This window comes from Misgurnus anguillicaudatus, chromosome 4 (assembly GCF_027580225.2).
Source record: "Misgurnus anguillicaudatus chromosome 4, ASM2758022v2, whole genome shotgun sequence".
Taxonomy (NCBI): domain Eukaryota; kingdom Metazoa; phylum Chordata; class Actinopteri; order Cypriniformes; family Cobitidae; genus Misgurnus; species Misgurnus anguillicaudatus.
The window spans coordinates 17,781,776-17,794,102 of NC_073340.2; the positions used below are offsets into that span (position 1 = coordinate 17,781,776).

Genomic DNA, 12,327 nt, shown 5'->3' on the forward strand with positions numbered 1-12,327 from the left:
AATAGGCTACTCTCTAATGATCATATCTTTAATGTTGATTAAATAAGGTCATGTCAAAGATTAAAATCATAATGAAATGAATGGCTAAAATCAGACTTTGATTTTTCGTTATCTCTGAATTTGATTATGAGACTTTAGTATGGTTTTTACAGACTCACATATAAAAATGTTTTTTGTCATAATTGTGCTGCTTTTTCTTCATATTTAGACATTTGTATCCATTTATAATTGAACTATGGTTAGATGAGGGATAAATAGTGTAGATATCTGTCTATTATAGGCAGATATATAAACAATATTTACTTCAAGTATATAGACAAAAAATTATAGAAATATTTGCCTGCAAACTTAATTTTTAGCAAGTGTTACAACCCATAGGGCTGTGCAAAAAATCGCCTGCAATTCTCATGCGTGTTTTAGCAGTAAAGCCGGTTCCTTGATTAGTATTAAATCGACATCAGCTGTAGTTCACAGAGAATATCCCATTTATAATCTAGGAAAATCGACTCCGATAATCTATGCGATTTTGCCTAGCTTCTCGGCGAACCACAGCTCTGTGTACTAAATGCCGCTCCATTTAAAAGCAGGTGATGGCGATTTACTTCTAATCACGGAACCGGCTTTACTGATGAAACATGCATAAGAATCGCAGGCGATTTTTTTTTGCACAGCCCTACTAACCCCCTGCCTGTAACAATTAACCCCACCTATGGGGTACATTGTAAGGTTTGCACTTCTGCCATGTTTGGTGTAATTGTCCAATAATGGTAAGCAATAAAAACAAATGGTCATTTGTAGCAGAGATGTGTGAGTTGCTTGTGTAAAAATATAATTAATCAAACTCAATTTCTTTTTCATGATTGAGCCAAAACCAAAAAGTGTTAAGTTGTGCCCGCTCTCCCCTACTGTACATTTAAGTTGTCATTTTAATATTTTGTTGTTTTTGTTAAAGGGATAGTTTACACAAAAAACAGAAGCTTTGTTAAATTGAATTAAAGCTGCCGTCGGCAACTCTAAAGGATTGAGCAGTTTCCAAATGTTTACAATTTCATGTCCCTCCCCCACTACCACCGAGCAACCTCCCTTCGAGCTCGTCCTCGTCAGCGCATGTGCACCAGTATTATTGTGAACGCATACTTAGGAAGAATACTTAGATTCCTTTCATAACACTCCGAAATACAATCAGAAGAATTACCTGTCGAGAAGAAATGTGGCAAGCTCTGCATCCAGCTTGAACCCTTTGAAATCTCGTAGATTCCTCCATATTTCAAATGCTGGTCCGATATTGATCCTAGTTTTATTATGGGCACTGTCGCTTTCTATCTTTGTTTCCTTCATTTAATTTGTTGTTTTCCTAGCTCTTGTTGTTAACCGAGGAATCAGAATTTTGTTAGTGAACGTTCTCTCCGCCATCACATTGCGTTCAAACCAAAACACCTGTGAACTTCAGGCGGATGCACGTGATATTGTAACGAGGGGGAGGGGGATCTGTGGTGTGTGCAGGTACTGTGATTGACAGGCAGATTTTACACAGCCCTGTGCTGATTGGACCAAATGAACCGGCCTGTGCTGATTGGACCAAGTGAACCGGGAGCGGTGGATTTTTGCAAAACAAATAACAGGCTCTAGGTGGAGCTAGAAGCGCGGGTTTTTTTCTGGAACAGTCAAATTTATGTTGTTCTATCGGAGCATAGTGTTGGTTTCAGTGAATATGTTAAAAAAAGTTGCCGACCGCAGCTTTAAAACAACATAATTCATCCTAATGTAATTTTAACCCCTCCAATATCTTCCTTTGTTCTTTAGAACCCAAACACAGATTTGGGTTTTCAGATTACTATGGGAGTGAATGGTGACCAAGATAGTCAAGGCTTTCATCAAATAATGGATTATATTTTAGTTTGTTTGTCACTAAACCCTTTTGTATGCCTTCAGTATACTTAAAATACACAACACAGGTCAAGTAGAGCTACTTGTCTTTCTGAAGCTTGAAGAGATGGTCACCATCCACTCTCATAGTAACCAGAAAACCCTGAACAACACTCCTGCATTTGGGTTGTAAAGAACAAAGAAAAAGACTTCAAATGAAATGAGGGTAAGTAAATAATGACAATTTTAGTTTTTAGGTGACATAAGCCCTATTCGAACAGGGTTAGTTTTACAGGGGGACCTCTGAGAAAATCGTGTTTCTCAGGGGTCCTCTGTGTTTTTAACCCTGTCAGCCATGTCTGTGTTTTTCTCTGACAACCTCCACAAGAATTCCAGAGCAATTTACCTACTGTTTTTCGCCAAACTCAGAGGTCCTCTGAGAAATTGAATCCCGTCCGGATGCAAATGTCTGTGTTTGCCCGCAATATCTTTTGAAAACACGGTTCATTTCGTGTTTTGGCTAAAAAACACGAAATGTGTTTGTATGTTCAACTCTGGAATGGTAATGTCTTACTAACGCGCGTATATTGTATTTCCTCAGTCCCATTCATTCCGATAAGGATGTTTTTCCCATTTGGCGAAAAAAAAATTAAATCAAGACAAGCTGAATATCAAACACTGTTAAGACTGGCCACTGTAATATGAGTAACGTTATAAGGTAAGAAACTTCATTCAAACTTGTTCAACTCTGGAATGGTAATGTTAATTAATAAAGATAATAAATTGTTATGAATCATTATTTCTTCATTTCTTTGGGTTTATTATAGGCAGCCAGTTATATAAAACACGTAGGCTAATGTTACTTTAGTAGGATTTGTATTTTTTATTTTGATTTGTTAAAATTAAATTAATAAATTACATGTCCTGTCATAATTTTACATTTAAAGCAAAATATTAATCATTACAAACACGCGTATCCAGAGCAAGTGATCTTCTGCAACGCCCAAATGTATGAAACAGACACTCCCATCTCTGGAATAGCCTGAGAATTTGAATCCCGTCCGAATCGGTACATAAAATCACAGACGTCCTGGGGGACATGTTGAAACTCAAACGTCGTTTGGAAAAACTAATCCCGTCTGAATAGTGCTATAGCATGATTGAACGTGGTATTTATCCTTGTTCTGCGATGTGACATGTAGACGACAACATTTTTGGTTGGGTCTGTACCTCTCTCAGAAAGCTATATTAGGGTGGGGGATTTTTAACGCGTGGTTTTGCACCTATTTGGCATCCCTTCGGGCTTAACTGGCAACCTCAATATGAAATGCAAGCACTTGACGCTGATTGGCTGCCTTTGCTGTCACTCAAAAAAATTTTAACTTCGCCATCTTCAGAACAAAATTTTACAGATACAAGAGCACACCTCGCCATTTCACCTTGAACTTCGCAAACACTACTGCAATTAACTTCCCATTGGAGGCGAGAGGCCGGATTTATGCAAACTATTTTGAAGGGGAGGAAATTGAATGAGAGTGGGGAAATGAGATGCATTTTACGTAACATGTATCCGTTGTTCAGACTGGGCCATGTTCTGGCGGACATTTCTTAATGAGGAATTTCTATGAAACGGAGATGTTCAGAATGTCTGGCACTTTTTGTATGTTTGTGAATGCGGGTAGACTACTGTTATTCCACTAAGACAAGGGAAAACCAAAAATGCCAACACTTATTACAGGGGCAAATAAAGAAGGAGATGTGAGGGACTACAGTATTTTCAGAGCAGGACAGAGGAGCCCAGGCTTAAATTTCCAGAACAATACCCTTGATCACAGCGAAACAGCACACTTAAGTCTCCTAAACCGGCAAGAGTGAGTCCACTGGGATGCAGAGCAGAGTAAGTGTATGTCTGACTTTAGTAACAGGATCTCATGAGAGGTTAAACTCTGACAGTGTGTTATTACCTGTGAGGCCACGCTGACAGTGTAAAACTCTGGTGTCAGTGCGTAAGTGCAATCACCAAAATAACTCAAACAGCCTTGAAAACTTTTGCACTTTATGTTTGTTCACAGTGGTGTTACAGAGCTGACATTTCTAAAGTGAGAAGAGTATGTGTGAACAAAAGTGCCTATGAAGGATTAAAGAGACTGATGAATAACATCTCTCAGCTCTGTGATCCAAATCACTAACTAAAGGGCATCTATAAGTGTTTTCTAGGAAAACAGATGTGGACATGATAAAGCCTGTACTGATCGCACCTAATGTAAAATATTCAACAATAAAAACTTCATTAACAAGTACTGTATATGCTTGACTTGACTGCTGATCAATGGGCTCGTGTTGGCATGGGTAGGGCTCGGTAGCTGAAGACAAAAGGAAGCAGAATAACAAATAAGAATTAGTCACAACCAGCGGGCCATTAACGTTTTACTCGTAACCATTATCTTTAATAGGTTTCAGCTCGATTTCAGTTTACCCTGGATTGGTGCAATCATGAATATAGGATGTCGAAGCTTTATTAGGTTTTATGCAATTCTCCTTACAAATCAGCTTGATAGTAACTGCTTCATACAAATCTTATTTATGATTAAACATAAACCTTGAAATTCTCTAAACATATTAATCCGGGAGATGTTTCACAGAAACGGACACAATCATATTAAGACACAGAATGATGAACATCCTCACTAACCATGCACACAACCACACACACACACACACACACACACACACACACACACACACACACACACACACACACACACACACACACACACACACACACACACACACACAAACAAACACACACACACACACACACAAGAGAGAGGTTTTACTGCCTTAACTACAGGAAATCAAAATGACAAACTGACGGAGTATTAAAGCTATCATAATCCCATAGAGGCGCTCTCATTAGCATACATATTTATGGTAACAAATCATCCTCTAAAGAGCAATCACATCCTCCTGAATAATCGCAAATTAATTCTTCAAAAAGGAAATTCACTCAGCTCTCCGTGAAAAGCAAAGTCTTTCTTGACAAAAATGAAATCATTCCTCAAATAAAATAAAATTTCATGGCTGATTCAATTTCAGAATTGGGCCAGACAAGCAAAACATCCGAACAGCGTTAAAGTGGCAACAATCTTTAATCACATTTCATCACCTCATACTGCGTAGTAATTCAACAATGACAAACTAAATTAATTTTTATATCTGAAAAATATGTCAATAATGCTTGCAAGTGCAAAACTACTACTATGGTGTTTACAGTAAGCAGTTCAAGTGCCATACAACGGGTAAATATCACCATTATTTTAATAAATACACTCTCTAAAGGATTATTAGGAGCACCATGCTTATACTGTGTTTGACCCCCTTTCACCTTCAGAACTGCCTTGGCTTTGATTCAACAAGGTGCTGAAAGCATTCTTTAGAAATGTTGGTCCATATTGATAGTATAGCATCTTGCAGTTGATGGAGATTTGTGGGATGCACATCCAGGGATCCCAAAGATGCTCTATTGGGTTGAGATCTGTAACTGTGGGGGCCATTTTAATACAGTGAACTCATTGTCATGTTCAAGAAACCAATTTGAAATGATTCGAGGTTTGTGACATGGTGCATTATCCTGCTGGAAGTAGCCATCAGAAGATGGGTACATAGTGGTCATAAAGGGATGGACATGGTCAGAAACAATGCTCAGGTAGGCCGTGGCATTTAAATGATGCCCAATTGGCATTAAGGAGCCTAAAGTGTGCCAAGAAAACATCCCCCACACCATTACACCACCACCACCAGCCTGCACAGTGGTAACAAGGCATGATGGATCCATGTTCTCATTCTGTTTACGCCAAATTCTGACTCTACCATCTGAATGTCTCAACAGAGACGTGACATTGGATGGCGATTTAAATGGAGTGTGGGATCGTGATTTCAGTGCTAGTAGGCTAAAGTTAGCATTTTTTAAAAATCAGATACCCTGCTTTTAATACTTCTTTTACTCGCTGTATGTTATGTTATGCAGGGATGTTCTGTGTGGTTGCGAGTTCATTCATAAGTCTCTATGATATTCTGATCCCTATGGCTGGGGTTTCTCCTTTGATGTAAATCTATGGCATTTTTTGCTGCCAGTTTTATCTTCACCCTTCCTAAACAAACTGCATGAATAGACGCACCATTCATGTCTGTATAAACAGCCTTCTACTTACAGTATGATTTGGTGTATTCAAATGAAAAGTATGATTAAAAGTATTCATTTGAATGTAAATACTGTATTAAGTACACTCAAACACTCATAGAATAATCTGGTTCTTTCTCATAAACACCAAGAGAAGTCACAAGTTCATTTGAGCATTATTGTAATATAAAAGGGAAATACTGTATGTAAGACTGGTGTACCTTTGCAGTCCACCATGGACTGTATAATAGAAAAGCCATTTATCTTTGGAAACAATGATGGAGGAAGAAAAGAGCAGTCGGTGTATGATTCATACTAAAAGCAAATGTCAGCCTGGAGGAGGATGCTAATATTTTGCCCGACTATAAAGGCATTTACAATATCTCATTATATCCATATTGCGAGAGGAAGTGTTTTCACACAAAGATATCGTGAGATGCACGGTGAAGACACGGAGCGGAGATTTACAGTAGCACTCACACATGCGTAAACACCCGTCTCGGTTCCAGCTCAGAAACCCCTACAACCGTATCTGTCGGTGTTGCAGACAGCATGCTGTCAGCCTGAAGATGAGATGCAAGGTGTTAATGTCGGTTTGGCAGCGTGTCTAATTGGAGGTGCCCAGCTGTGGTAAAAGCTGTGGTTTGACCCCTTCCATTTCCGGTAAAATCATACAGAGGAGAGACGCCTCCTCGTGTCAAAGAGAAAGTACGGTACACTTTTCTACCTATAGAGACTTCACATACACTCTACTAAGCTAAACTGCTGTTGTCAGAGTGCAAAAGTCTCCTCCCGCTCGGGGTTCCCTGGAGAGATTTGTCTTTTAGATAATCCTAGAACTGAGTGCCTTATTCTCATTTGCCCAAATAGGTGTATTTTGTATTCTTATGCAAACTCCCCGCTGGGTTCATTTCTTTCTCATTGTCATCAACAAGCTTCAATCTTGTGATTTTAGATGCTACTGGCCTGTGAAATAAACCAGAAAAGTTTTGTATCCCCCTATCAAGATCCAGCACGGGTTTTGCTGCTCTCAACTTTCAGAAGAAATCCCACATCAAAGACCAAGAAGAAGTCCACTCATATCCTTCAAATAATATCGCAGAGTGCTTTCTCCTTGCCAACACTAATATACGGAAGTAAAAAACATCACAAAAACATGTGCAAATGTGAAATGCCCCAGTGCTGTGAAGCACCCCTATAAACCCTAATGTTTATAAAATGAAAGGGGCCGGATCTATTTATTTAAAGTCACAATGTGGTAAAAATCGATTATTATCGTCATAAATCAACGTTTTTATTATCGTTTATATGACTATGTGGTGTTTTTAATGTGCTTTGAAACAAAATATGTGCAAATTCATCATTCAACACCACTGCTGAGTATTTTCTCCAAAAAATTGGAGACCCCATAGACTCGGCACTGAAACTATTGCAGCGCTGCTGCTTTAGCTCTACTTCTGTGAATGCTGTAACGTGGTAAAATCATCGAAAAAAAGAAATGTGCAACTCGCATATGCATTGTGAAACTGCTGAATGTAGCATCTATATACATATATATTCAGGGTTTCCTGAAGGCGCGGGGCGTACGGGTTATGATGACAATTTTAATATTTTTATTTAAAACACTCAAATAAAACTTAATTTTGAAGAAACTATGACAGAAAATGAACACATACTAGATTATTAGTGAATCAAATGTTTTTACCTCTAACGGGAATAGCTGGCGTGATGACGTGAAACTAAAGGGTTAATAAACTAAAGCAGATGTTGTAGAACAGTGGTTCTCAAACTGGGGTCCGGGGCCCCCAGGGGGGCCGCGAGATGGTGCCAGGGGGGCCCCAGTTCTATGACATTTTATAAAATACATTCATTTATCATGAATTCTGTGTAATTAAACCTAAAAAATAAGGCTACTAACCAACAGCACTACTTTGTATAACTTAATATGTTTTGTTTAATTCAAATGTTAAATTTTAGAACAGTTTTTGTCATAAATTTTCTCTGGGGGGGCCGCGAAGGAATGCACCGTACACAAGGGGGGCCGCACGCGGAAAAAGTTTGAGAACCACTGTTGTAGAACGTCTGGCGAACGATGATAGATAGCTCAAAAATGGTAAAAACTGATTATTTCCCACTATTAATTACATGAAGGAAGTGTAATTACTGTAGCATGCAATTAATGCACATAAATAACGTGAGCGGAGCGTTCAACAATTATATCTAATCAACAGGCACGTGAAACATAGCTAGCAGGTTGCTCAAACAACAAAATCACCTGCTAACTTACTTTTAATTTGCAAGAATTATAGACTAATACAATAACAGGGTTAAATAAACCCAAAACATAAGTCCACTTACAGTTGATGCATTTTATCAACTGGCTGTCCTCCAGACATGACGGACCACGTCTTTATCTCATTTCGGCCATGTGGCGCGCGTGCACGCTCGCGGTGTGAATTCTCTGAGATGTTTTATCAACTGGCTAGTTATCCTCCAGACAGTGAAGGTCCGGACAACCTCTTTCTCATTTCGGCCGTGTGTCCACGCTATTCTTCCGAGATGCAGAGATTACTTTATAATTGTACACATTAATATTTAAGTTACGTTTTAAAAAAGTAATGTAAGTTACTATTCAGTTTAATTAGTTTGATTTTTAAAAAATTATGTACCGAATTTAACTGAATGTAGTCACGTAGAATTACACAGTCTATGTGGGCATACCTGAGCGGTAACAGTTTAAGTCAAAAACAGAGATGGCAGTTCAGAGCTTGAGATTTTTGCAATGAATATGCAATTTCTGAATGCAGAACTTCTTAGTCATAAAAAACACCTGAAAGAGATCAATGCTCAGCCAAGTAAGAAAAAGTAACGCAAAAGTAACTTTGAAGTAACGTAAGTATTACTTTCCCTGAAAATTAACACAATTAGTTACTTTTTTGGGGAGTAAAGGTATAGCGGAGGATTTTCTTTTTCTGGGTGGATCATCAAGACTATTGGTCCTCCTAGTTGTCAATCATTCTGGTGATATGTTTACATAGCGCCATTGTACATGCTCGTCACTATGTAGTTTTCGTTTTCTGCGCATGCGCACTTTGAAGTGTATGTTTGTGGTGAGCTACGGTTTTGTCGCTCTCACCGTGTTTTTTCAAAATGTCTGAGGAGAAAAAGTGTCTACGAATTGTATGACAAGAAGAGAAAGGCCTCACACGCTGGCATGCGCTAAAAGCACAGGTTGGGCTTTTCACTGATACATCAGTCACGAAGTTTCTACTCGACAGGTAAAGTTCGGCATGCTATTTTGAGAAATCCTTTTAAAATCACTGCTAGTACTAGTAAAAGGTGATGTAAGCTTGTGCACACATTAATAGGCTTTCCATCTCCGGAGCAGGTAGAGTGTTTCGCATGTGCATTTTTTAATACAGTGGAGAGGGCAATTCTTTTCTAAAATTCAGAAAATCTTCCGCTATACCTTTAATATTGTAATGCATTACTTTTAAAAGTAACTTTCCCCAACACTGTTCATAAACCTGCGTATGCTTAATGAGAAAACAAGTGATATTTAGGCTATTTTAAAACATGAAGTAATGACTGTCAGAGGAAAACCCTCTTAGGGCTCAGTCACACCAAAAGCGCTTTAAACGCTTGCAAACGCAAGGCGCGACGCACTGCCTTTTTTAAAAAAGAGCAGTGCAGCGCGGCTTTTCATATTGCTAAGCAACCACCGAGTCAGCTGTCTTGTCAATCAAATATTGAAGCGTGAGCGCTCTTTTGCAGTTAACTGTCATATTAGCAGAAACTTTAAAAAGAGGGCGCTTGCTCTGACCTTGTTTGAGGATAAGAGGAGCACAAACACGCAGGAGAGAGTGAGCGAGTGGAGTCCGGTTCTTCAAAGCAACTGTAAACTTCCCTCGCCACAACGTAAGGCCCGCCTCTCACCTCATTCGATTGGACAATGGAAGACGCGAATGACGTCAGGCGCTCCTCCGCTCTCAGCGCTCCTTCAAAAACGCGTGCGCGGCAGGCGGCAGAAAACCGCAAGGCGCTCGGCGCGCATAAACAGCGCGCAAACGCGCCCTGCCCATAGAATATCATTCAAAAAAGGCGCCTGCAACTGCCATAAACGCTTTTGGTGTGACTGAGCCCTTACAAGTGCAATTATGATGCTCAAAGATGCGTTTTAAGTGAACTTTTAATGCTTAAAAGGATTCTCTATCCCTTAATTACACCAAGTAGTATTTACAGTAGTAATATAATCCTAGCAGGATGTAGTATCTTAAACAACACCATTCACTAGCATCTAATTACATACTTTTGAGCACTGATTTTGGAAAATACAGTCATCATGCTGCACGGCTTTGCAATCTGACAACCCCCCTCAAGTTCACTCCTCTCTCTGGTTCTACCGAGACAAAACATTTGCCAAATTAAGCAGAAAATAGAAGCCATTTAAAAGATTGCAATGCCAGAGCCATGATCTATTGGAAAAGAATGAAGCGAGGAAGAAACGTAGAAGAGGGAGCAAAAAGAACGAGTGACAAGAGAGTATATCATTAGAAACATTCAGCCACAACATCTGTCACCTGTGTGCAGAGTGCGAGCAGGTGTGTATGCGTGTGTCATGTTATAAGAGAAACCATTACCCTTCAAATAATGAAAACTGTTATTTACTTTCCTTCAATGGATTCTAAACATGTGTGCTGTTATCTACATAAAACACATTATTAATAGTTAATATATTGAACACCAAAATTTCTAAGTGCGTTCACACCAGATGCGGATGAAGCAAATAAATCGGGCTATTTGCACGTACTTAGATGCTTGAACATTTTGAGTTTACTTGTGATATTTGCGTTATCCGCACTTGAAATTGTTGTTTCGTATTTCTGCCTCTGCTTGCTACGTCGTAATTGTGTCTCAGAGCAAGCTCCTGATTGGTTAACGTTGCATGAATATCCGCCAAAGTTCTTATTTGTCAACTCTCGCCCAAAATGCCTCATTCGTGCAAATCGCACCTCAGGATGGTTACCACGTCTTTGCATTGACTTATCATGTAAATCACTCGTGCTTAACGCTTCATTCGCGTCTGGTGTGAACGCACCATAAGTTCATTGTAGGTAAGATCAACTATATGATTAAACCTGATCTGTCAACTTCACAAATGACCGGCTAAATTGTCAACAACAAATGATGGCTGGATGCCCAAAACAGAATAAAATCAAAATCAAAAAGAAACAAATAATCCAGCCGTATAGTTGGTGAGCCATACTCAGCCTGACCTCTCTGTCCAACGTGCATCGATCTCATTTGGTGTAAGACTTCAGGCGTGATGCCCTCTAAAGTTTCGGCCACCGTGGGTCAAGACAAACAATGCAGTGTGAGAGAGTGTGGGCTGGAGGCAGCGATGCAGGCAGGGGTGAAGACAGCAGCAGATGGGCCCATAAATACTGTTAGACTGGGTTACTGAGTTCACACAGCAGTATGAGGGCAGTTATTGCTTGGGCTTTACTAAGATGGTTTATTGTAGAGATGTGATTGCAGCTGGATTTAAATGGAGAACTAGAAGGATAAAATAAATAAAATGGGAAATAATATGAAATAAGGAACAAGCGAGTACTCAAACGGTGAACCGCTTTCAAAGATCCAGATCTGCACTGAACATACTCATGAGACCCAGTTTCATTAGCAATCTTTTGAATCAATGCAACCAGACCGATTCAACTGTACTGTTTGTACTGTATTGAATTTCATTTTTTAAGTCACAATGAAATGTATATAGCGAGTATCGTATTTTCCCTGTCGTGACGTATATACAAGTGAAACGGCTTCTGAAATAAGAAAAAAGGTAGGGCGGGGCATAAATGTGTCCACTGAGAATTATTTGAATCGTTGAAAGTTGGTTCATGTTGCTATTTTGCTAGTTGCTGTGATCTTTTTCTGGGCCCCACCCTCCTGCTATTCTTTGTGGCAGGAAGTAAAGAGAGATAATTTCAGAGAGGGGAGAAGATTAACATTTTAATTTAAGGATTATGAGGGCGCATGTCATTTGTACAAAAAATACAAAATTTCAAAAAATTTGGTTTTTAATTTAAATTTAATTGTGACTTTAAAGGGATTCAAATTTACAAAAAAAGAAATTGGGTTCTGAAGAACAAAAAAAGAATTTTTGAACAATATTCCCCCAAAAAATTACGTTTATAATTTCAATTTAATTGTGACTTTAAAGGGATTGAAGTTGGAAAAATATTTAAATTGGGTTCTAAAGAACAAAGAAAGACACAGGG

At 39.0% G+C, this 12,327-nt stretch overlaps 2 protein-coding genes across 2 annotated transcripts in view; one reads left to right on the forward strand and one right to left on the reverse strand.

The window, feature by feature from the left end:
* Positions 1-12,327, forward strand: part of zc3h7bb (zinc finger CCCH-type containing 7Bb) — a 497,977-nt gene that overhangs the window by 226,717 nt on the left and 258,933 nt on the right. The gene's annotated exons all lie outside the window — the stretch shown is intronic.
* The window catches only part of snx29 (sorting nexin 29), a 124,051-nt gene that overhangs the window by 37,330 nt on the left and 74,394 nt on the right, over positions 1-12,327 (reverse strand). The window lies entirely within an intron of this gene.